Here is a 23,047-nt window from a genome sequence, read left to right on the forward strand (position 1 = left end):
ATCTGCCGACCAGTTCTCGTACATGTGCTTTTCTGATTTTGCCACGAGTTTGAGCGTCATCTGCAGTTGTTCTAGTCAGCTAATACGGATGTGGAATGCTGTACGTTTGTAGGACCCATGTTTGTGAAGGAGGTAATTAAAAAGGAACTGTAAGAACGAGAAAATCTGTCCTACCTCTGTGTGTTACCGTCTTCGCCACAGTATTATAGATGGCATTTCTGCAGTTTGTGGTTAATAGCCACAAAAAGATGCCCAAAGCCCATGCAACAGAGATGGTTACAGCTGCTGACAGTATGGTGAATTCTTTTGCAAACAAAGTTGTCACATCTGTTTGCAGCAGCATCGGTGGCTGCTGATGACGTAACAGGTCTCGAAGGGTTGTCTCATTTCATAGGGGAATGTTTCAACCCCTACCCCTTCAACTCCATTTCAAGGGGTAGAGCCAAGTGCAAGGGCCAAGGGGTAGGGGTGAGAATGAGAACTGGGATTGGGCCTTAGAGTCAGAAAACTAGTCTTTAACATTAATCCTCTGAGCCTAACAAACTACTATCTTAATATGAACTTTACTGGATTCTCATTGGATATGTGTCCTGTAAGCTGTATATTATATGTGGTCTCTTGTTGTGGTCTACTGTGATATTTTGATGTGTTAAGGTAGCTTGTAGGGCTGTGTATCAGCAAGAATCTGGTGATACGATACAAATCACACTACTAGGATCACGATATGATATATCACGATATATCATGATGCTGTTAAAAAGACAATTTTTTGTTTATTTCTTTTTTTTTTTTTAAATGACTATTTCCTTGAAGAATTGAATTACACCAGAAATATGCACAAATACTAAACACATCTTTATTTGATCAGAACAGGATCTAATGCTATATTACAAAATGTTCCTGTGTTCAAACTTAAATTCGGTTTTACAGACGTTACAGACGTTTAAGATCCTTTTTGGTGCAATTCCAACAAAGGAACTAACATTATTTATTAAAGAGTGTTAAATAATAATAAATAAAATATAAACAAAAAAGAAAAACAAAAAACCCCAAAAATGAATCTCCACAATATCTGCATTTGAATAAATATCTAAAAATATTGATACAGTACTTTTTAATATCGATACAGTAATATGAAATGAAATATCGCAATATATTGTAGAATTGATATTTTCTTACACCCCTAGTAGCCTTTCCTGAATTCCCCTTAGCTCCTAATTTGGGATACAAGGATAACTCTCGTAAGTACCACATAATTAACGTGACACTTGCTCTGTGGTGTAATTTGGTTTGTTCAAAGTACCTAGTTTGAGTATAGTTTAGTTTTGTGCCAATAAATAAATAATGTCTAAGTATGACTACCTGTCTATTATAACCCCTGGGATTCATTTTATACACTTCATTACTGTAACATACAGATGTGGAACTTCCACATTCTACACATCCTGGTGTTTAGTATTATATTTTAACGCTGCCTTTCTTAATTCCAGTTCCATTCTAAAAATTTTAAACTAGCGGTAAAATGTTTGTTTTTTTTTTCTTCTAAACTCCAAATATATTCGTAATTTTTTTCAAAAATACACAGAATTTTGGGTCGTAGCTTGTTTTAGCATAGTGTAATCTGTCACAGAGTTTGTGTTAGGATCACGTCTCTAAATGTGTTCATTCATATAAACCTTAAGGTTATTTTGTGCTAATATGGCCACTTCTGTATCTGCAGGAGCAACAATAACAAAACATAGTAATTGTTAGAGATGGTACAAATGTATCTGCATTCTCTGACGAGCACTCTCCATACATGTGGAATATATAATGGAGTGAATAGATAGTGTCTTTATGTGCTGTCATTGAGATGGGACTGTGTTCTGTCTGCTGTATGTTTCATATCCTTGACTCATGAAAAATCAACAGGAGCCGTTTGTTAGCATAGAGGACTTTCCACACATCAAATGAACACTCACAAAGTAAAAAAAAACATTATTCTGCAACATCAAAGCAGCTCTTTCAAAGAAAAATGGCATGCGATGGATTGTTCAGTGTTTGCGATTGATAATACCATTATTATCATAGCAGTGGTGATTTTGTCAGTGATAAAGAAACATTTCAGCACGATAAATCCAATCCATTGGTGCTTGTTGGCTGTTGGGAAGTGTGACTCACATACAGAAACTGTTTCGCATGTTTATGGAGCTGGAGCAGACATTGTGTTCTGATATACTGAGTAATTTTATTGTACCATTCTGCTGTGCGATTTTGAGCTACATCAACAGAGTGCTCAGAGACTCACTGTCTCAGGCATTGGCTGATGCTCCCACTGCATCCCATGAGGAATGTCAGAGCTCACAGGAGCTAACAGCTCCGCTTGAGAGAGAGCTGTCACATAAAGTCAACAGTTCTGACTGCATTCAGTAAGTGAACCAGTTTAGCCCTCGGTCTTTGTAAGTGGATCTGTGTCTAGTGTCCACCTGTGGCATGATGTTTAAATCCACAAAATGTTTAAAAAGACATTTGGCTGAGCTCAACACAAAGTGCTAAGGATTATGCTAGAGATTAAAAAGTCCAGACTGAACAAAACACCCATAAGAAGAAACAAAATCAGAAATGTGGAAAGCAGAAGAACCGCTGGTTTATTCATTAGAGTTGCCCTAAAATGTCCTACATCAGCAACCTGATGGTGATGTAATCGCATCACGTCACTAAATTTTATCAGTTATAAGCAACATGATAACATAATTAACATTATATCATGTTTGTTGGAGACAGACTAACGCAGCCATTCGTGTCTGACGAACTGTAACTGATTTACCGCTGAATTAAAGCAACTCAGAGGAAGATCGCATTTCAACAGATGGGGGAGGCTGTGTACAGCACATGGTGTTTGTTTACTACCAACTTTATGTGCTTTTTGGGCTGACGTGAAAAAAAAAAAAACAGGAGAAACTAATGCCCTGTCTACACAAATGTAGATTTTGTGAAGAGGACGCAAAACTCCCCCTCTTGTGTTTGGGCGTCTCATCCACATAGAAACAGTATTTTTTAAAGATCAAGTCAAGAGTTTTGAGGACTTCAGTTTGTGACATGTAGAAAACTACATGGTGTCACAAAAATCAAAAACCAGTGCTGTCACACTCCAATATACAAGTATATCGTTAGCTTTTGTAATGAACAAGCACTCGAGACATGAAGTACAGGTCATAAAGATTTCTAAATATATGTATTTCCTGCAGGAGATTGATATCTGCAGCTTATAGTCAACATGCCTTCCTTCTGCTTGTCATATTTTTGTGTTTATTGGCGGTTGTCAAACTGATTTGGAGTTGCTGCACTTAATCATGGGCATTGGTAGTCTCATTTCTTCTCTTTTGCTGGGTGGAGGTACAACACCAATTGGTAAAATCTCCTCTATCAGTTTGGTCTAGTGTTTGGCTTAATACCAAACTGGTCTGAAAAAGGTCACACTGGCCCAACCCTATTGTACATTCCACTGGAATGTGAAGTCACATATGTCATGTCTAAAACTAAAGTTGTGTCTGACATTTTTGGCAAGTGGACAGGTAAAGTTTCAGTCCCTAGAGAACTATGTGAGAAAGTCATATTTCATCATTCGTCATTTCATAGCTCGAAAACACCCCACACAAAAGAATAATATTGTTGATAAATGCAGATGTTTTGAGTTTACAAATTAATGTAAAAAAAAAAATATACTGAAAAAGTTAAAACTTTGTATCCATGAAGCAAAGACTGTTGTGAGTGTGTGCTTGTGTTCCTTTTCTTCAGGGGTTTTGTTTTACTGTGTGTTTTAGGGTCAAAACAGGGTGGAATAACAGAAAAAGACAAAGAGAGGAATTGAAGTTCAACAGGTTTTTACTAATGAAGGCGCTCAGAATGTACATCAGTAACAGATTCAGGATGTTGAACATGAACTGTGAACTGGAACACACTGAACAACAGGGATTTGAATTTTGGCCCAGTAGTTTTTGTTTTGGGGCTATTTTCCCCCTCAATCAGTCAAGCTGCTTTACCTGGTTGAACTCCAAAAAGCAGTTAGACTGTCAAAACTCAGTAAAAACACAGTAAAAAAAAAAAAAAAAAAAATCATGACAACACTGTACACAACAGTAAAAGCAAAAAAGCACAAGGAAACTTTATTTTAAAAAGCCCAAACCGTCTATTTTTGTTGTAAGTCGGTCTCACTCACTGCTTTGTGTTTTGCCCTCCATTACACGGTGGTGGGGGGTGCACTGAGCATGGAAAGAACAAGGTCTGTTCTATTAGTGTGTTGTGAAAATTTTCCTATTGAACAAATGGTTGAATTTTTATGAATATTTAAAATAAATAATACATTTGGAACACTCACCACAGACACATCAGGGGTTAAAGCAGAGGTTCCCAACCCTTTTTGGCTAATGACCCCATTTTAACATCACAAATTTCTGTCAACCCCAGACATTTTTTATTTTGCTAAAAATAATTTGTTTCTTGATCATGTAATAGTTTGCTATACTATGTTGCAAATAAACGTTAATTTTAGATGACATTTAGGCTATATAATGTATATTATTCTGGATGGAGGCAGAAAAGCCAGATGTAGATTACTGCACAAAGTGAAAATTTGATTTTCCTTGGTCAGGATATGTGCAGTCAGTCCAGCTTGGATTTACAAGGCTGACAATTAATACTGAACAAACAAGAACTCAAACAGTGGTGATTTCTCATAGATTGCAAGGGAAGCCCAGCTTCCCCTAAAATTATGAAAATTAAATGGTTAAATATGTTCGGTTGTGTTGACATTTTATTGACTACAAATGTGTTAGAACACGTTCATCTCACAAATGAGTTCGTTCAGAATCAGCTTTAACACAAATCAACGGACTCAATGTTGTTCACTTCTCCTCCATTCCCGTTGCGCTGTTTTCTCATTCGATCTCTGCTCAGTGCATTTGTCCGTAGACGCCGGGCGTCTCTGGGCTTCAATGGGACTGAGTGGAACAGTTTTTTTCATTGCCTCAAAACTGGACGGTAATTGGATAAATGCCACGATGCTGTCCCGCCCCCGGACGCCGAGCATCTCTGGGGGTGAATGGAGCTGTGGGCGGAGCTCGGCCGGGCTGGACGCCAGAATCCCACGTGCTGATTGGAGGATCAGTCGAAAGGCTGAATCCCGTTTGATTGACAGCTGTTTTCAGATCTCCTCCTTCACTGACACAGTTCAGTTTAATACCGTCGCACATTCTGCTGTGAAAGAGAGAGAGAAACCACTACGAAATTACTCGTTCATTTCTTGCACTGTAAATAAAACACACTCATTGGACTTCCTTGTTTCAATTTAACATAATTTCAGTGTTTTCTTGTTTCAGTTACATAATTTAACCATTTCTTGTTCGAGTTTAATATCGTTTTGTAGATAGTTAAATCAATCAAACTGTCGGCTAGGTCGGAGTGAAAGGAGCATCTCTAGTTTAAAAAGGCTGAAGTCTTACACCCACAACACAAAGGGCCAAGGCAATCTAAGCAGCCCAGCTCTGCTGGCCATTAAGAAGACACTGGTCCAGTCCCTGGAAAAGACACCTACTTGGTAGGATAAGGTCACTGAGCATTTTCTTAAAAAGGAAGGGAGGGCCGAATGTATGTTTAAATAACTTGACAATTTTTTAAAAATTTTTTTTATGTAAGTCGACAATGAGCTTCCCCTGTCTGAAAGACGAGCAGCCGCCACTGAACTCAAACCATGAATTATGAAAGAATTCAGCATCTGAAACTGACCACAATGAACATTTGAAAGATAAACAGAACCGCAGTGCTTCAGTTTCAGCTTCAGAGCTTGTTGTGTCTTTCATGAATTGGTATTGTCTCTGTCAACTCACCGTATATTTTTTGTTAGTAAGTTTATTTAAACATTTTTATCAATTACTAGAAATTTCAGGTGAGCCCATCTGAATTCCAGGCGACCCCAACCCCAAGGCTGAAAAACACTGGGTTAAAGGGTTAACACGAGGAGAACATCAGAATTGAAGTTGATAATGCCTTGGCATGACTACGTTTACTTAAACCTGTCACAATTCAAAAACCAAGTTCCAGATCCTTTTACATCTTTAAGACCTGTACTTCACCAGTGAATGGAATGGCTAATCCATCAACAAACTTCTCTTTGGGCCTCTGTACACTATCAAGTTAGCACAGATTCCTCATCAGTCAGTCAAAGATCATGTTCTTGAGTATCATTGAAAACATCTCCGTAGGCGTCTGTGAAAGGTAGACAGCAACAGTTTCCCCCAGTGTCAGATAAAAGTCTACCTAACAGTGCTGTCTGACAAAGATCACCGGAGCTGTGATGAACAGTCTTCAGAAGTAATTTGGATCTCCAGAAGGCTGCAACACACTCCAAGGATACAGCTTTGGATGATGCCCTCATCAAATATTTAAAGATCCACTTGAACTGAAAGTCCTTACTTCAGTGATTCTTGTCAGCTGTGAAGACCTTCGCAATGTTCTTCAAGGTGGTCTCTGATGACTCTGATCCGCTGTGTTCTAACTCCACCTTCAAGACCTTCAACACTTCAGGCCTTCTAAACCCACTTGGTCTCCAGTTCATATTTCTGTCTTTGCTCTCTGTATGCGTTGTGGATAGAACGCATACTGTTTAATTGGTCCACAAATCATCACACGTTTCATCTCACCTGACTTGAAAATCAGCTGTGGCATAAGGAATGGTGTGATGGCAGGATCTCTAGGAGTTCCCGACATCACACCCACTCGCAACTGTGACGCTAACACCTGTTCCCCAAGGTTTCGCAAAGCCTGGGGAAAATAAGCTGGGTGCTACTTTTCTTCAAGATTAATTAACTTTATTTCACTTCCTTCCTTTTTACGTCCTTTCCTATTTTAGAGTGAGGAAATAATGCTATAAAAAACTATTAACTAGCATGATTCTGGTTGCTTTGTCGCCAAAAACCATAAGATGTGGGATTCATTTGCATGTGCTTAAACCTAAAACCATTAAAATTTAACACTACTCAAAATAAACACTATGTTGTATCTTATCTAAGCTTTTCTAGAGCACTCCTAGAAATACTCTGGAATTCAAAATTTCAACCTTTAGTGTGTTATTGGAGGACATAACAAGACTTTATTACTTTTGTTAAAGCTGTGTATGATGTTCGCCACCAATTTTCCATCAAATCTGTAAAACCTGAGAACAGTCATGTCAAACAAAAGATTACTATTTGCTGTGACTGCAAGTGACAAGTTCCTTTTTTGTTTGATTATGAACCCTTTCAGCACCAGAGGTTTTTTTTTTGTTTTTGTTAAAAAAAAAAATAAAATTTTGGGGTTTCAAAATGCTGCCTCTTGGAAGTGGTTAGAGAAAAAATAATACTGTAAATGAGAAAAATATTGGGTATGACCCAAAGTTTATCATGGGAGTAAATGTACTTCTAATTGCATATTGTGATGTCACAGGACGGCGGCCATATTGGATTGCATAACTTTTAGTAAACTTGAACTTTGAACATTTACATGGAAGTTTTCTTTGTGTTTTGGGTTTTTTGGTCATCTTATCCTTAACATAAATGAACTTAAACATGAATAGAAAGTAAAATGCAGTGAGTTTTAGTATCTTTTTAACCAAGTAGCAGAGTAGCTAAATCTGTCCTTATCTATCCAAACTAAAGCCTAAATAAACTTTACTTAAATAAATAAACTATACTTACTTAATGACCCAGCTTGAGACCACGCCTTTTTAACTGGATTTTCTTCTTCGCTTTGAAAAGAAACATGCCCTGAAATGGTGTTAGGATTGAAGGGGCACATGTCCGCCATCTATTGGTGGGAGGTGGTAGCAAGATTTGACAAGTCTTATCTGGAACTTTGGTCGGTTTCATTCAGTTATGGTGCTTGTCGCAATATTGCAACTTTGGCACTTAAAGGGTTAATCATTTTTTTGACACAAATCTAATCCTGCAGAAACAGAATCAGACATTTGCCCATTTTTATTATTTTCTTCCCCACTCTTTACATCTCTCTGTCAAATTGATGTAGGGTGTTTGACATCTTTGACTGGAGTGTAAATGGTAACATTTCTGCAAATAGCAAACAAAAATAGAATAGAATAGAATAGAATAGAATAGACTTTATTGTCATTGTGTGAATAATGAATTTGGGAGTGCCACTCCAGTGAGTGCAGCAATATTTACAAACACTAATGCTACAGAAATAAGAACAGAGCAAATATAAAATTACAAAAACTAAACAATTAGATTAGAAATGATAATAAAAAAAACATTAAAATTTAACAAAGCAACATAAGAATAGAACTTTGTAGAATAAAAACATTAAATTAAATTAAATTTAAAAACTGGATAAAATATGAATAGGTGCAATTAACTGTATTAACAGTATTAACAGTTATGTAGTAGTTGTCATGTAGTAGTAAAAACAAAAAACAAAAATAACCAACTAAAAACTCTTGCGGGGCGACACGGTGGTGCAGTGGTTAGCACTCGTGCCTCACAGCAAGAAGGTCCTGGGTTCAATTCCAACACCAGTCGACGGGGGGTGGGACCTTTCTGTGTGGAGTTTGCCTGTTCTCCCCGTGTCTGCGTGGGTTCTCTCCGGGTACTCCGGCTTCCTCCCACCATCCAAAGACATGCACTGATAGGTTAATTGGTTCATCTAAATTGCCCATAGGTGTGAATGTGAGAGTGATTGTTTGTCTCTATATGTTCAGCCCTGAGATGAACTGGTGACATGTCCAGGGTGTACCCCGCCTTCGCCCCTATGTAGCTGGGATAGGCTCCAAGCGACCTCCGTGACCCTAGTGAGGGTAAAGCGGGTTCAGAAAATGAATGAATGAATGAATAAACACTCTTGCAGTTGCATATTTAGATTTAGGTGGTATTAAAAAACAGTTTTTATGTCTTTCACAGTGTGAGCTCTTGACCTGCAACCGATCACAGTCATACAGAGCTACCATAGGACTAATGATGGTAGCTGAGTTGATGGTTGTGCTCACCTTTGTCATAAAACATCAGCTTCCCCAAAAGAAATGCATTCTGTTTTGTGGAAATGCTCAGAAGGGGAGGCATCTGGCAGATGTTGTGATGCATAGAAGCTGCCAGCTGAGCCACATTACCTTGTACTGTTTCCACATTTATGCTATTGCATAACAGCATGGGGCCAAAAAAAAAAAAAAAAAACTTCTACAAAGGCAAAAAAAAAAAAAAAAATGTAAGGGTATAGCTTCTAAAAAGATTCCTTGTACCTCCACAGCACTGCAGTTGGCACAAAATAAAAAGGCAGTTTCTGTAGTGGGTAAAGTGTTTACCCCTCTTTTCATGCAGAAACAAAAAACACAGTGATCTGTTGGATAGGGATGTTAGTGCGTGATGTTAAAGCTGAAATAAGACAAATGTTGCAATTAAACTATATACAGGAGTTTAGAAAGGAACAGATAAGAAATTATTTTGCAATGACTACTAAATGATAAGGTCCAGTAATGGTTTGACTGATGTTTCATCACCGAACCTGTTTATCTAACATCTAACTGACACCGTGTCAGATACAGCACTCTAACTAAATCAAAATGCATCTCTATGAGCTTATATCACATATTCTTTTCAGTAAAGCGTGGACATGAAAGTAGTGTTGAACATAAATGGAATCAGTGGATCGTGGTTTGGGATAATGTCACCTCTCGCTGCACTGCCAACCCTTTTTGTTGGTTGCTAGGAGACAACACTGTAGTGCCCTAAAGGTTTTCAGAGATAGCATAATGTTCAAGAGTCCTACTTTTTTTCTTTTATTCCAGGAGACTCAGCTGATATGTGGGAATCATGCTTTCAAAGATAGAGGTAATTATCACTTCTCAGATGGGGTGGGGGGGTGGGGGTTTACCTGCATGTGAAACGTTAATAGCAGATATGGTGTATGCAAGTATGTGTCAGAGGGAGTGTTTAATCAAAAGGTGTGGCATATTTTATCAGTGTTTGCTATATTTTTGATAAGAAATGACTGCAATGATCAAATAAAACGCATTATCATATTTAGTAATTAAAGCAAGTTTATGCTCCTCTATGTGGGTGCTTGTTTGTTAATGATTCTACATCTCCACCAGTAGGGGGCTGTAAAGGTCTACATGAGCTTGGCACCTTTTTTTTTTTTTTTTTTTTCCCTTTTTTGACTTCTTTTTCTCTCGCTTTTTCTACTCATTATGTTTCAATTTTCTGTCTATCCACTCAAAACCCCTCCACTCCAATCTCCCACAACAGGAGTGAGGAAAAGCGCTGTACTGGAAATGACACAGAGCAAACACTAAATTGGACAAAAGTGGGGTTTCCCGGGAGCCCTTTTGTTTCATACTCATGAAATCCCCACTCCTACTCTCGACCCTCCGAAAAAAATTATATGTCCAAAAATATGCTGTTGATTCAATCTACTCTAAAGGCAGTCTGAGCGAATCACCTTGTCTCTTTGTCAAAGGAAATTACTCAAAGATATGGAAAGCCCTTAGCGCTTCCACACACGCATCTGTGCAATTCACTTTGGGTTGAAGCAGGAGCGCAGTGGCTGAGATTTGATGCAAAGGATTAACAATAGTTTTAACCCTTTCATGCATAGTGGTCACTCCAGTGGACAGTTATTCTACAGTTGTTTTCTTGTATATTCATGGGTTTTGTTGTTTTAGTTCCATATCAGCCAACACAGTAGACGCCTATGCACCATCCCAAACACTGCAATTCATACAATTACTGTAACTTTGCTGTTCTTGATACACCTGATCTGCAGTAACATGTTTGTGTGTAAATCAATTGCTAATTGTTATTAGACTGTAATTAACAGTTTTCTGAAACAAAAAGTTTTTATTTTTTTATTTTTTTTGCAGACTTTACTGAGCATTAAATGTGCATTAAACGTGCTTAATGAATCACTTTCTACAGCTAATATGTGTCCTTTGTATATCTAGTCATAAATATGTGTAAAAAATGTATAAATTTGTTACCTGTCTTTTCCTTCCCTACATAACTGGAATTCCTAATTCCCTACATAACCATTCCATTCTTTAAAACTCTTGCCAAAAGTCATAGTTATATTTAAAAAATAAAAAAATGCATCCATAGTTTATCAAAATAGACACCTTAAAGAACATCTGAGCAAATTTTCATAGTTACGAGACACTTGCAACCACACTTTTAAAACGTTTAGAAAAAAAGGAAAATTTAGATGTTAATTTTTGTTCCCTACATAACCATGCAGCTTTTCAAATTTTTATGGCAAAAGATGGCACTATACAGGGGTTGGACAAAATAATGGAAACACGTTCTATGATGCCACAATGTTAGGTGTTTCCATTATTTTGTCCAACCCCTGTAGATTTTGTTTCTTTTTATGAGCTTCAAGTACTAGTTAATACCTTTAAAATGATGTATTATTCATGTCTCTAGCTGAAATACTTTTAAAATTAGAGTATAAAATGTAGTCGGGCACTCCCTAAATAAACGCGTGACTTGACCCATATCCTCCTGAAACACAGCAATGCATTTTGTCCTCTATAGGGGACAAAAGTTTGACAGTTTAACTTAAAAGCTGTCCATTGCAAAGGACATTCCATTAAAAAATCAATCAATAAATAAAAATGATTTTTGAAATGTATCTGAAAAAAACTTGCATCATGCAGATTCCAATCAAGGCAATTTTTTAGTGTAAAAAAGCTAAAATTGTCAAATTCCTGGGTCTCAGGAGGATATTATCTTCATGAAATGAGTAATGACTAGTATTTGAGTATGATAAAATGTGAGAAAACATCAGATTAGCTGCATTAAAAATGTTTTCATTTGATAGTTTTCACACAGTATATCACTTTCTGATGATGATTTTTTAATAAATGTTTCTTTGCTTCAAAAATTAAACGCATGGTGTCCAGCTGAGTGGACACTTTTGTAACTCCACGAAAAATAGGTTCCTAAAAAAATTTCAATTGCATTGTTTTTAAAGAGGAACAAAAACACTCAAGAAAAAAATATTGACTAGGGTTCTCATAATTCATGCATGAAAGAGTTAAATGGGTTATGAAGGCTGTATAAAGTCTGAGTGCAATCCATAAGAACATAGCTTTTTTTGAGAGTTTTTCTCATAATGCAATCACTGAGACTGATCCATCTGACTGTCAAGGTAGCTAAATATGCTCTAAATGTGTGATCCACTCCCATTATTGGTATACGAAATAAAGTTCTGCAATTAGTTCCTAAAAATGTGTTGAATTGCTCTTCTATTGCGCGGTTTTCCTAATAAGCTGCGGCTTATAGTAAATCAGTTCAAGGTAAACCTTTGAGCAATGCTTTAAAAATGTTGGTTAAGAAAAAAAATGTGTTTTCATCAAACCTCTTCTGAAGTTGGTTATTTGGATGAGGTCTAATGGGTTCTTATGACACACTAAGATATTGCAGTGAAACTATGGTTGCATAGCAATGAGGTTGATTTCCTTGTGCCGCAGAAAAACATTCCTTAAATGCACAATTTCCCCACAGCACATGTATTCCTGATCTGCATGCTCTCCTGTTTGTGGATCCACGTTTTCAGACTGGTTACACAGTGTCAGAAGCTACAGGATATAAAGAAGCCTGGAAGAAGTACGGTTTAATATCAGCTCAGTAAATTGATAAGTTTTGCCAGGAAGAAGGACAAGCGCTGTAAGCAGTTCAGTTTCATATCAGCTTCTGTGTGGAGTTTGAGAAAGTCGTTGTCCTGTTATTGGGTGTATTCCAATAATAAGTGTTTTATTGTCAAGCTCTACATTGGGTCTTTTGGGCTGATTAAATGTCCATGTTTAACTGTAGGAGGTCACGAGGTTCAAGCGGAGTCGATCACCATAGAGTCGTGGAAAAAATAATTAGACCGTCAAAAGTCCCCTAAAACAATGGTTATACAATCAAGTATTTCTTTATTTGTTTGTTTGTTTGTTTAGCAGGGACAGTACACATTAACCCTTTCATGCATGAATTATGATATCTTTACCCAATATATTTTTCCTGAGTGTTTTTATTCCTTTTTAGGCATGACAAAAACAATGCAATTGAGGTTTTTTTTGTTTTTTTTTGTTAAGAAGTTAGAAAAATGGCCACTCCATGTATTTAGTTTTTGAAGCAAAGAAACATGTACAGGGTGACCCAAAAAAATGGGAATTTTTGAAGTGCGTATTGGCAGACATGAGAAAGTGGCAGCACTGCAAGACAGTGACCTTGAGCAAGTAAACACACCCCCATTTTAGTAACCATTGGCAGCTGTGCGAGAATTGTTCGGTAACCGTGTGATCTCAAGATTCGGTAACGTTCCCTGACCCCCTAGATCGCCAGATTTGTCCGTTTGTGATTTTTCCTTGTGGGGCTATCTCAAGAGTAAAGTATACACGACTCGACCAAGAACTCTGTATGAGTTAAAACAGAGAATTCAGGATGAAATTCACAGTATCCCAGCTGAGATGTTGCAGCGGTCAATGAGGAATCTCAACAGCAGATTTCAAGAATGCATTTGTACAGGAGGACGCCATCTACAGGAAGTATTTTTAAAAAAAATGAAAATTCCATCACTGTTTCTTAAATGGCATGGTTTAAGGTTTCAATTACTATGAATAAAATATTTTTCTTCCATCACTCTTGGTTTTATTGGATTGTTAAAAAGTTCCAGTTTTTTTGTGTCACCCTGTATTTGAAACCTAATATCAGAAAGTGATATGGAAAACTATGCAATAAAAACATTTTTAATGCTGCTAATCAGATGTTTTCTCACAATTTAATATACTCTAATACTAGTTATTATTCATTTTATGGAGGTAATATGCAAAAAAAAAACCAAACAAACAAAAAAAAAAACTGTTACAATCTAATAACAATTAGCAATTGATTTACAGGACCCCCCCCCCCCAAAAAAAAAACAAAACAAAACAAAAAAACAAAAAAACATGTCACTGCAGATCAGGTTTATCAAGAACAGCAAAGTTACACTAATGGTATGAATGTCAGTGTATGGGATGATGCATAAGTGTCCACTGTGTTGGCTGAAATGCAAATAAACCAACAAAACTCATGAATATACAAGAGAACAGCTGTAGAATAACTGTCCACTGTAGTGACCACTGTGCATGAAAGGGTTAATGAACATTTCTGTGAATGTGCCAGTATTAGCAAAAAAGCTATTTTCAACTTTTGTCCCTGGGTAAGATGTAAAGTACCAGAATTCATAAAATTAGAAACATTTTAAAAATTGAGGCTACACCCACACATTACATAGCATTAGTTTACACCAAGGCTATAATAGTTTGGGATTTTTCATTCTAGTTATTTATTTAGTTTTGACTTTTTTCTCTAATTCAGTTAGTTTTAATTAGTTTTTAGAGCAGGTTTGCTAGTTTTTATTAGTTTTTGTTATTTTCTAAATGCTTAGTTTTAGTTTAGTTTGAGTTTTTTCATATCTTTTATCTTCTTCGCCGTCATATTCAAATAAATCCCAGGCAGGACTCTGCTGCTTTCTCCCAACTTTAGTCTCCAGGTTTCCAGGTAGAGTGGGGACCAGAAGACGACTGTAAACCACAAGTGACGGACCGTGAAGTGCTGTATGGGGCCGCTTGCTAAAATTGCTTGAGCGAAATAAATCGATTTCGTATCAATCCGACATTGACAAAGAAGAAAACTTAGGGAATTTCAGCTGTAATTTTTATACGTTTTAGTTAGTTTTGTAAGGACACAATACAGTTTCAGTTAGTTATCGTTTTTACTTTTAATTATAGTTTTTATTTATTTCAGTTAACGAAAATGTTTATTCGATTATATTTTTCCTCATTTCGTTAGTTTTCGTTAATGATAATAACCTTGGTTTACATACATGTTACATAGCATTAGGTCACATATACAGGGTGGGGAAGCAAAATTTACAATATTTTGAGGCAGGGATTAAAAGACAGTGTATGACCAATTAGTTTATTGAAAGTCATGAGAATTTATTTGCCACAAGAAAACTGACATAATAGAAAATGTTTTTATTCTATGTGTCCTCCTTCTTTCTCAATAACTGCCTTCACACGCTTCCTGAAACTTGCGCAAGTGTTCCTCAAATATTCGGGTGACAACTTCTCCCATTCTTCTTTAATAGTATCTTCCAGACTTTCTTGTAATAGTTTTGCTCATAGTCATTCTCTTCTTTCCATTCTAAACAGTCTTTATGGACACTCCAACTATTTTTGAAATCTCCTTTGGTGTGACGAGTGCATTCAGCAAATCACACACTCTTTGACGTTTGCTTTCCCGATTACTCATATGGGCAAAAGTTTCTGAAAAGGTATGGATAATAGTGTTAGGTATGATTATGACATCAATATATGTTTGGTTTCAAAACAACTGACGTAGTGCCTGCTGAGAAAAAACAACTAAATGTTCATTGTAAATTTTGCTTCCCCACCCTGTACAGTCTACCCAGTTAATTAGTAAAAATCCTGGACAGACATTGGTGCATGGGCAGGTGGTCATGCAGCGCAAAACTGAGAAAACTTGATTCCAGTGATGATGAATATGAACATGAACAATATAACTGGTAGCAAGCAGCTCTTGTTAGTGAGGCACAGTAGTGCACATTATCCAGACACACAGTAAAAAAACATGCGACGTGCATCAGGAGACCTGCAGGGCTCTAGTGTGCACAATGTTGATTTGATTTCAGCCAGTTTTTAAGTTCAGTCTGAAGTCCTAACTCCTGTGTGCATCATGTGACTAAAACAGACAGAAAAGAAAACATGGAATGCCTAAAAGCACTGTTTTTGTCAGTACAATGCCATAGATATTCATATAAGAACTGAAGTGATTTTGGTTATTATCAAGAAAACCATGGAAAATGGAGAGATATCAGCTCTGAAATTAAACTCTTATGAACTATTTTTGTTGTTATCATTATATTTGTTCAAACACATGTACCTTTAGTTGTACCAGGCATTAAAATGTACAAGAAATTGAAGAAAAAAAGTGTGGTCTTATAATTTTTTCTGCGACTGTAGATATGAAGAGTGTATTTTGACCACATTTGTTGCACATGTGATGAACTGGCGACATGTCCAGGGTGTGCCATGCTTTTGCCCATAAGTAGCTGGGATCGGCTCCAGCGACCCCCATGACCCTAGTGAGGATAAAGCAGGTTCAGATTATGAATGAATGAATGAATGTTGCATATGAACCGTATCAGGCATATGATCATGATTATTAGTTTCAGTCAGCCTTGGTTAATATATAAAAACACACAAGACAAAAAGACAAATCCTTTTTTCCTCCTTTTTTTTTTTTTAACCTTTGACAAATGTCGCTAAAAAACCCACTACATTTGGAATCTGTTCCTTTTCTTGGCTGCTGGCTGTCATCTTGTTTAAACAAAAACAGTTTCTCTTCTATCTGTTGTCTGTGTCTGTTGAGAAAACAAAATAACAGACAAGCCTGCAGCTACGTTGGATGAAACGACTGATTTGGAATGCTTCTCCCAGGTTCATTCTATCGAGAAAAGCGTGCGTTTACAACTAATGTGTGTCGTTTGTGCCAATTAATATTAATTTAGATGCATGAATCTGAATGCCAAATGTAAAACGGATGATTTAAAACATTTCCTGTGGTATTTTACTTTAACCCTTTATCAGAAGTGACTAATTTTACATTACAAGACAGTGACAGCAACAGTTCCAGTGAGGACAGCGAGGCAGTAATCTCAGGTCCAATGTGGTCTCCAGGGTCTGTAAGGTCCACCTCTGCATGAACAGTGAGTGTACCTACTTTGCTAGGTACCATGAAGTAATGGTACTAATTTATTTTGATCATTTATTTAACCAGATAAACTCCCATTGAGCTCGAGACAACGTCGACCTGGCTAAGAGGTCAGCAGCACACACCATGAAAGAAAACAGGTTTCACAGACAGATAATAAGAATAAATTAAAACAAACAGTCATATAGTAATAACAGAAAAGTTACACAGTGCAACTTTTATTTTTCCCCAACTTACTTTATTGAGTTTTCTCAGTCACAGGTTACTGTTGTACCCCTGAAAACATGGGAGATAGAATCACACGAGTGATTTACCGTTGTTTCGTCAGCGTACACTTTAATGCAATCACAATAGTGACATATAACAAATAAAATTATGGTTACGTAATACAACATCAAAACTTGTGTAGCTTTAGCCTTATATATTAGCGCCACAAACGTGTACGGACATAAGATGGCGGAGTGCACTCACGACACATTGCGTGATAACGTTCAGTTACAGTTAACAACAAAAAAACTGATCTTAGCATTGCAAAAACTATAACAAACAAACGGTTTTATGCTTCAACAAAGTACATTTCACAATATAATCACAGTTGACCGCAATTACCTGAAAACAGGGGAGACAGAATCATACGAGTGATTTACCGTTGTTTTCCTCAGTGTGCACTTTAATGCAATGAGGAGAAACGGCGCAATCCCTCTAAAGGTGAATAAAAACACAACTAATCAACCCCAGATAGTTTCAGGCATGCTAGTGGATCAGATTACCTCATCTGAAATGGCAAAGGTATTATTGTCACATGAATATTTTAACTATATTCCTATTGTTTTAAGACTTTATGTGAATTAATATGAATTCATATTTATTGCAAACATTTTAGCTATTTTACTGTTTTTACATCTTAATCTTGTAATAAACTGAATCGCTGCAATCCTATATAAGGCATATAATGTTACTACAACCTATCACATTACATGTATACAACACACCTTTGCACACTGAACAAAAATATAAATGCAACACTGTTTTTGCTCCCATTTTTCATAAGCTGAACTCAAAGATCTAACATTTTTTCTTTGTACACACAAGGTTTATTTCTCTCAAATATTGTTCACAAATCTGTCTAAATTTGTGTTAGTGAACACTCCTCCTTTGCTGAGATAATCCATCCACTTCACAGGTGTGGCATATCAAAATGCTAATTAGACAGGATGCTTAGTGCACAGGTGTGCCTTAGGCTGGCCACAATAAAAGGCCACTCTAAAATGTGCAGTTTTATCACACAGCACAATACCACAGATGTCACAAGTTTTGAGGGAATATGCAATGGTCATGCTGACTTTAGGAATCTCCACCAGAGCTTTTGCCTGTGAATTGAATGTTCATTTCTCTACCATAAGCCATCTCCAAAGGTGTTTCAGAGAATTCATGAAGAAGACTGCGCGAGGAAAATGGTAGTCACACCAAATACTGACTGGTTTTCTGACCCCCCTGGCCCACCCAATACAGTAAAAGTGCACATTTTAGAGTGGCCTTTTATTGTGGCCAGCCTAAGTCACACCTGTGCAATAGTCATGCTGTCTAATCAGCATTTTGATCTGCCACACCTGTGAAATGGATGGATTATCTCAGCAAAGGACAAAGGAGAAGTGCTCACCAACAGATTTAGACAAATTTAAGAATATTTGAGAGAAATAGGCCTTTCGTGTACATAAAAAAAGTTTTAGATTGTTGAGTTCAGCTCATGAAAACTGGGAGCAAAAACAAAAGTGTTGCATTTATATTTTTGTTCAGTGTACATAAAAGGATATGAAGTCAATAACCTAAGTGATAGCAGTGTATAAAAACAAAATAAAACAACCACAACAAAGAACAAAACAGACAACGAACAGTACCTCGACATTAAAGAATACAATTATACGATCCTATGTAAGTCAATCAGTGTAAACATGGTCCATCTCAGCGTTTAAGGTGCCTCATTGCACACATAATCTCAGACTCCTGCATATTCAGGAGTAAATTAGGTTCAGTTCACTCCAGTCTGGCAGGTAAAGTGCAACTTTTAAAGAGCAAAATTTAGTCGAGGTTGCAGCAATTTAAAAACACAGATGACTCTCACTTCTGCTTTTTCAGTGTTGAATCCTAATTTTTAGTTAGAAAATCGCACCCTTCCTGAAAATTGTCAGTAAAGATTCAGTTAAAATGATGAAAATGACGGATCTTTCCGACCACATTATTTACCGCCACAATGATGTGGCAGTAGACGGGTATCACAAATGAAAGCAAACACTTTCTCCTATTGGTATTTTGCCTCAATTTTCTGTGAATGAGCTGTGTTTTTTTTTTTTTTCTCCCGCCTCAGATGTTGCCTCCTCTGATGTGATATTCATCTGTGGGAACTAGAAGTATAGGTAATAACAATAAATGAAAACAAACAGCAACATAGTAATAAACGAAAAGTAACACAGATTTTTAAAGTGCAAAATTTAGTTGAGGTCACAGCCATTTAAAAACACAGACACTGTCCAATTGACTCTTACTGTCTTGTCCGTACTTGGAATGACACTTACATTATAATGTAACGATGTTCAAATGGATAATATGTATGTGGACAGGTGTCTGTATCAGTTCTAATGTTCTGAAATACATGTTCCTTTCACCTTACATGTGTTTTTCTTGTATTTTTTATATTTACTTCTTGTATTTATTTATTTATTTATTTATTTATTTATTTTTGCCACTTACGGGCAAGGAACCAAATATGGTAACTTCATTGACCCTGATTTTCTGCATGACAATAACAAAATTTGAAAAGTTTCATAAAAGTAATAAAGGTAAAAAGTAATAAAGGTTTCTTGAGGTGTCTACCTGTTCAAATGAAGTTTTTCCGCGTCACTGTCAGCAGTCACAAGTGTTTGCTCCTGGAGGATTCCTTTGGGTAACTTTTGTTATGATTTGGCGCCATATAAAAAAAAAAATTGATTGATTGTTAAAGTCGTGTTCTATCCTCTAATAACACACTAAGGTTGAAATTTTTTTTTTTTTTTTTATTAACTTGTCTTGTCCAGCAGAATGGTAGTCTGGCTGCCTTTCGGTGCTGAACAAATTTGCTTTGCCGAGGGAAACTTCATAAAATATATGAGGCTCCCCATGATATTCTACTGTCTTTTTAATGGGGGGAGAAAAAGGAAGGAGAAGGTGGCAAAGACCCTCACAAGAAAATATCAACAATACCAACAATAACAACCATGGTGATAAGTATAATGGTAACAATAACTAGAATGAGAACTGAGTAAACTGGGCAGAAAGACAGAAAACAAACAAACAAACAAACAAGAAAAATTTACAATAAAAAAAAAAAAAAAGACCTATTAAATGAGGAATATATGAAACGAAAACGTGAACAGACTAGAAAAGCACTTGGAAAGCGCAGACCTCCGCCAAGGCAGATCAGCCCCCCCGATCACCACTAAAATGTAATCATTTGTTCCTTGTGTCAGTATCAACATTTCTTGAAAATTTCATCAAAATCCTTCCATAACTTTTTGAGTTATCTTGCTAAAAGACAGACGAACAAACGAACCCCCCCCCCCCCCCCCCCCCCATCACCACCAAAATTTCATGGAAATCTGTCCATAACTTTTTGACTTATCGTGCTATCAGACAAACAAACAAACAGTGTGCAGAGTGTGCAGCAAAATTGCTGGCACCACACTCACTGACCTGACTGTGTTGTACCAGAGGCGGACTCTGAAGAAGGCTCAGTCAGTCCTGGATGATCCCAGTCATCCCCTTTATAATGTGTTCAGGTTGCTTCCATCAGGTCGCAGATACAGTATTCCTAAATGTAGGACCAATAGGATGAGGAATTCTTTGGTTCTGGCAGCCATTGTTCTGCTGAATAATTCTTTGTAATGTTGGTGCTATTGTTTTTAATGGATTATTTATTGTATTTATTGTTGGTTTGTTGTCCGTGTGAAACTGCTGGCTGTGGAACAAATTGCCCCTCGGGGATAATAAAGTTTACCTTGACCTTGACAGGCTAAAGACGTTCATTTTGTCTTCTGTTTATGTAATTATACTTCTCTTATAAACATAAGTATAAACAAACAAACTAGAAAAGCACTCGGAGAATGCAGACCTCCACTAAAGCAGATCAGTGCCACCCCCCATCACCACCAAAATTTAAGCATTTGTTCTTTGTACCAATCTCAACATTTCCTGAAATTTTCATCCAAATCCATCCATAACTTTTTGAGTTATCTTGCTAACAGACAAACAAACAAACCCCAATGAAACATAACGTCCTTGGTGGAGGAAATTACACTAAAATAAAATCAATAAGACCTATTAAATGAGAAATATAAGAGAAGAAAACATGAACAGAATATCATCATCAGGTTGAAATGTTTAATTTCCCAGTATTTCTATGAGTGCCCTATAAAGGGTTAAATCTCATTATTATAATCAAGGCTACAGCGTTGCTTGTGAATCTATCTGCAGCCTTTGGCAATTGTCACTGGTTTGTTTTGGTGTATTCTTTTTTATTTATTCTCTTTTTTTTTCATGCAACCACAGTCTCCAAACCCAGTGTAACTGCACATTGCATGCCCCAATGTGAAGTGGAGAGGGCTTAAAGTAAACAACCAGTTGTCAGCAGAATATTGTAGCAACCATGCCTGAAAGACTGACTTGTTTTCCTCAGGTGTTACCGGACCAATCCAGAACCACAGTACAAAGGCAGCAAGTACTAGTTTTGCACTTTACAGGCAGCGAGAATGTTAAAGTCAATGAGATACCCATGTCGGCTGAGTAATATCAGGGATGTGTTAGCGTACATTGTACCTTTAAGAATTGATAAGTTGACACATCAGAGGGTTTTGCAGCAAGTGTGTTTCAGACTGTCTTTCCCCTCAGACACCAAATATAAAATCTCCCTGAAAAGCTGCAGAAAGAGACTATTCCACTTTGAATTGCTACCATTTCTTATACTTATCACAGCTCTACTAACCAAACACATTTTCAGTAAAATTCCTTCAACACACCCATGAACCAAATACCTTTACACGGTACAATATTACGGCGCTGTCTATTAGGATTTGATTTGTTTATCCCTTTTTTTTCCGGATGCTAGTATCCACTTCAATTGTTGTAATCAGTGGAGCTGACAGTTAAGAAGCAACGCCGTTTAGAATTTCATATTTCTGGACAGGCACCGTGATTAAATGTGATGTGGAACAGCATACGGTTCTGCTTTTTCAGTGTTGAATCCCAATTTTTTGTTAGAAAATCGCACCCTTCCTGAAAATTGTCAGTAAAGATTCAGTTAAAATGATGAAAATGACAGATCTTTCTGACCATATCATTCGCCGCCGCAATGATGTGGCGGTAGACGAGTATCGCAAATGAAAGCAAACACTTTCTCTTATTGGTATTTCGCCTCAATTTTCTGTGAATCAGCTGTGTTTTTTTTTTGTTTTTTTTCTCTCGCCTCAGATGTTGCTCCCTCTGATGCGATGTTCATCTGTGGGGACTAGAAGTAGAGCACTATCTTCAGCTGTAAAGGATTACAGTTTCTTGGCATACCTGGAGGCCCACGTACCTGCAGTGATTTGGGATTTGCTGTGAGAGACTTTGCTGTAGTAGCAGTGTATGGGAGGTGAAAAAGTTGCTCTGAGCTAATGGTCCATTCATTTTTGTTGACAGGATGTTGGTGGATCTGGGTCTAGTCCACATGGTCTATTGTGTGGTCCTCCACTGCCGCTATTCCAGGAAGCATCGTTTAATCTTTACTGGCTCAAAGGCTAAAAATGTAGAATTAATGCCATTAAAAATGCACGGTCCAAACATGTGGTGTAATTTCCAGAAAAGGATTTGCTCAGTTGCAAGGGTGTTATCGTTAACGAAAACTAACGAAATGACAAAAACTAGAATTGTAAAAACATTTTCGTCAACTGAAATAAATAGAAACTATAATTAAAAGAAAAAAAATGATAACTAGCTGAAACTGTATTGTGTGCTTACAAAACTAACTAAAACGTATAAAAATTACGGATAAAATTCCCTTCGTTTTCATCTTTGTCAATGTTGGATTGATATGAAATGGATTTATTTCCCTCAAGCAATTTTAGCTGCTGGCACCATATGATATTTAACGGTCCGTCACTTCTCATCACTTGTGATTTCCAGTCATCTTCTGGTCCCCACTCTACCTGGAAACATGGAGACTAAAGTTGGGAGAAAGCAGCAGAGTCCTGTCT

This window comes from Sphaeramia orbicularis, chromosome 12 (assembly GCF_902148855.1).
Source record: "Sphaeramia orbicularis chromosome 12, fSphaOr1.1, whole genome shotgun sequence".
In the NCBI taxonomy this organism is placed as follows: domain Eukaryota; kingdom Metazoa; phylum Chordata; class Actinopteri; order Kurtiformes; family Apogonidae; genus Sphaeramia; species Sphaeramia orbicularis.